General features: G+C 50.7%; 1 pseudogene; it reads left to right on the plus strand.

Moving 5' to 3' along the window:
- Window positions 1-2,120: 2,120 nt before the first annotated feature.
- LOC103669429 lies at window positions 2,121-3,129 on the plus strand (annotated as a pseudogene).
- Window positions 3,130-4,311: the final 1,182 nt, after the last annotated feature.

The raw sequence follows: 4,311 nt of genomic DNA on the forward strand, positions 1-4,311 counted from the left end.
TCTGCAATTACCTTCCCTTTGTTTGCCTGTGTAACACGACATTAAAGTAGAAGTTTCCATCAAAACACCAAGAGACAATAGACGTGAAATTTATTTTTTAAAAAGATTTTATTTATTGAAGAGAGAGGGAGAGAACGAGCAGGAATGGTGGGGAGGGGCAGAGGGAGAAGGTGAAGCAGGCCCCCTGCTGAGCAGGGAGCCTGATTTGGGGCTCCATCTCAGGATCATGACCTGAGCCAAGGGCAGACGCCTAACCGACTGAGCCGCCCAGGTGCTCCTGGATGTGAAATTTCAAAGCTAGATAGCTATCTACAAGATCTACAAAGGAAACTGTCAAGAAAATTTCCATGATTGTTGGTCCCCTCAGCAGGATCAAGTATATACAAAAGGGCTAAGAAAATGAAGAAGGAGGGATTTGTAAGGGGGTTTCTTTGGAAGGAGTTGTTGCTGCCCTAAGAGAGCCAACTCCTCCCACCCCAGGGAAGGGGTAGTAAGATGAGGACAGCCACCTCCTCCAAGTGTGGAGAGAGGGTTTTAGAGGACCCCTCAGAGAGCTTACTAAGTGTCTCTCAGATTGGTGAGAGGGGAGGAGGGGTGTCAGATATTGGACTCGTGCCTCTCTCCTGAGAAACCTTAAGTGATTAACCTAGGAAAACAGGATAGAAGGTGCTGTTCTGGGTTCAGCCCTCACTTCCAGAACCTGTTGGGATGAAAAATGCTTATTTCCTATGGACCAATGTGAACCACGAGAGAAAAATCAGAGAGGTGTTGTCTTGGGTTCTGCCCAATGGGAGCTTCTAGAAGGTGCAAAGTTTCCAGCAACAAGAAGCTGAGAGCCAAGGCTAGGTTCCTAGAGGATAAGGGAGAGTCAATAACCCCTCACAGTTAAGACGCATCTACTTGGGCCAAAAGAACCATCTGCCAGGGACCACAAAATCTCTCATTCTAGAAAGAACTGCCCCATCCCCTTACCACACACACTCGGCCTCTCATGCACACAAACCCCATCCTGAAAGGAGCAGAACACCAGCTAGGAAGAGAAGGGAACCTGAGAATGGGAAGAGGATGCAATACGAGAAAGCAAGAGCTGGCTCCGTCCCTTTCCCTGGAGTCCAGAAGTCATCAACAGGTCCAAACTCAGAGGTTTTAATTTAACCTTTGGGTGAAATTGAAGAGTTTAATTACTATCTTGCGCCAGGAATCCCAGTTCTTAAACGGAGGCTGTTTTACAACTTAAAGCAGCAGGACTGTCTATAACCTAGGAGTGGACAGAACAATCGTGAGATCTGCTCACATTTCTGTTGCAGGAAAAGCTCACCACCACTGAATTTACTTCTGACAGGCAGGGCAAGACAAAGTCAGTTATGCTTTGATCCTACAAGTCATGCATTTAGGATGTCAGCTTGTTATCTGTCTCCTCTGCTGGCCCGTAAGCCTCCCAGGACCATGGACTATGTCATCCTAGCACTGCATCCCCAGAATGGAGGAGGGGGTCTGGCATGTGGTCATCTCTCCACAGATAAATAGAATCAGTATCATCCAAGACTGATGAGCGGGCTTATCCTTTCGTTCCCCAAGCTGTGGATCCCCAAATAGCTGAGCTTCTGCTCTGGGACTTATTGGAAGTTCCTAGTATAGCTGTACAAGATAGGATAGGCTAATTGCCATGACAATGACCCCAAAATATGATTGGATTAACACAACACAAGTTTATTTCTTGCTCGTGACAAGTCCGATGATGATGTTCCTGGGCAGCTGTCCCCCAAGCGGGGGCTCGGGGATCCAGATCCCTGGCCTGCTATAACGCTCCATCTTTTTTTTTTTAATTGAAACATTTATTTATATTTATCATATTCATATGTTTTTATTTATTTATTTTTTTTATAATGATTTTTTATTATATTATGTTAGTCACCATACAGTACATCCCCGGTTTTCAATGTAAGGCTCGATGATTCATTAGTTGTGTATAACACCCAGTGCACCATGCAATATGTGCCCTCCTTACTACCCATCACCGGCCTATCCCATTCCCCCACCCCCCTCCCCTCTGTAGCCCTCAGTTTGTTTCTCATAGTCCATAGTCTCTCATTATAACGCTCCATCTTGAACATGCAGCATCCAGAGGCTGGGGAAGGGAAGCCAGCTGGCGCAGGCACAGGTCATAATCAATCCCCTCAGCTGGGAAATGAGATGCATCGTTTCTATGTAGGTTCTGTGGGTCAGAGCTAGTCCTCTGGGCCCAGCCAGAGACAAGTGGATTGCGAACAATGTGTGGTGTCTGGCTGGACAGCCACATCCTTGCAGTGCCTCCACATCATAGAAAGAGAGCTTGAACCAAGCCAGACTGCGTGGTGGGACGCCAGCACCATGGAGGACTACGCTCTGGAGGCTTGCCCATGGCGAACTGTGGATGATTGCGGCGGAGCCTTCACGGTGGGTGTCATCGGCGGTGGAGTCTTCCAGGCCATCAAGGTCTTCCACAACGCCCCTGTTGGAATCCCGCACTGAGAGGTAGTGTCAACGCTGTGAGGATCCGAGCCCCCGAGATTGCAGGTAGCTTTGCGATGTGTGGGGGGGGACCTGTTCTCTACCATCCTGGTGCACCTGCAGGGCAAAGAAGATCCCTAGAACTCCATCACCAGTGGAGCATTGACCGGGGCTGTGCTGGCTGCCCGCCGTGGCCCAATGGCCATGGTGGGCTCGGCAATGATGGGGGGCATCCTCTTGGCCCTCATAGAGGGTGTTGGCATCCTCCTTACTCGCTATACTGCCCAGCAGTTCCTCAATGCACCCCTGATCCTGGAGGACCCCAGCCAGCTGCCCCTTAAGGAGGATACCCTAGCCCCAGGTCACCCGGGCTATCCACAGTACCACTGAGGAAGTGACTGCCTGTCATCACCACCATGGGAGCTCCTCCTCCGTTCCCTCCCTGATGACCTACCTCCAAGGGAGGCCTGGCTCCCAGTTGGTCCTGGGACCCTCCAGAGAGGACCTCTACTCTGCTCCTCTGTCCCAGGGTGGGGGGGTACCCTTTTCTCTCAGGGCACCCCAACCCCAAATTCACAGCTAACAAGTTCTTAGCCCCTTTTCCTGGAGCCCTGATGAGTATTTAAAGCCAGTTTTGAAACGCCAAAAAAAAAAAAAAAAAAGAGAGAGAGAGAGAGAGAAAGCTTGAAACTTAGTGGTCAGTTACAGAAGCCACTGAAAGGATTGACTATATTCTGTCTTGCTTGCAGAAGTAAGTCCTCCTCCAGATGTTGACCCCAGCCTGATATCTGAGGCCAAATAGCCCCGGCCTCACATCCCCAGTACCAGCTGTTACTTAGTCCAGCTTCCCCTCAGGGGTCCCACTCCTTGTTCTTGGGGGTAAAAAGGCCACCCATATAGCTGGGTCAGCTGCAAAACACTAGTTCCACCTGTGAGGGCCCTCAGCTCGGACCCATCCCGCTGTGAGTGAAGGCCCCCCGAAGGCCCTGAAACACTTCTTTCACTTCATGGGTGAAGAACTGGGACCTAGCACTTGAGTTGCCCAAGGTCATACATTTAGACACCTGTCCCCCCCATCACACCACATCTTCAAAGCCTCTACCTTTAAAGGCTGTCATTCCCACTTGATCCCCAAATCACCTACTGTTTTACACAAACCGAATTTTCCTTGTGCCCCCATCCCAGGAGCCTTTGCGCATCTTCTGCCTTGGCTGCCCCCACTTCCCTCCCAAGACGCACCTTCCCCAGGGGCCTGCTCCTCCCTGCCTGTCTGCTCGCCGGCCCATTTTCTCCTCAGATCCCATTTGGAAGTTCTGTTCTATGTGGAGTGTGAGACCAAAGGAGCTTTAATGAGCAAATCTACTGCCTCATCTCCCTGGTGCGCAGCCCCCACACCTTCATGGACAAGGAATCTAAAGCCCCAAGGCCTGCAATGACCCTCCTGAGCTCACCCCGCTGGTGGTGGCAGTCTGAAGAAAGCAAAGGCTGCTGTCACCCCTCTTCGGACACTGTTGGCCTCACCCAGTCTTTTTTTTTTTTTAAAGATTTTATTTATTTATTTGACAGAGATAGAGACAGCCAGCGAGAGAGGGAACACAAGCAGGGGGAGTGGGAGAGGAAGAAGCAGGCTCACAGTGAAGGAGCCTGATGTGGGGCTCGATCCCACAACACAGGGATCACGCCCTGAGCCGAAGGCAGACGCTCAACCGCTGTGCCACCCAGGTGCCCCTTACCCAGTCTTTTTATGCAGTCCTCAGTCCTCTGTGAGCTAAGACCGGCCTCATGCTGAACCCGATATCCATCACCACGGCACGGCTGGCT

Source organism: Ursus maritimus, unplaced genomic scaffold, assembly GCF_017311325.1.
Source record: "Ursus maritimus isolate PB19 unplaced genomic scaffold, ASM1731132v1 scaffold_12, whole genome shotgun sequence".
Taxonomy (NCBI): Eukaryota; Metazoa; Chordata; class Mammalia; order Carnivora; family Ursidae; genus Ursus; species Ursus maritimus.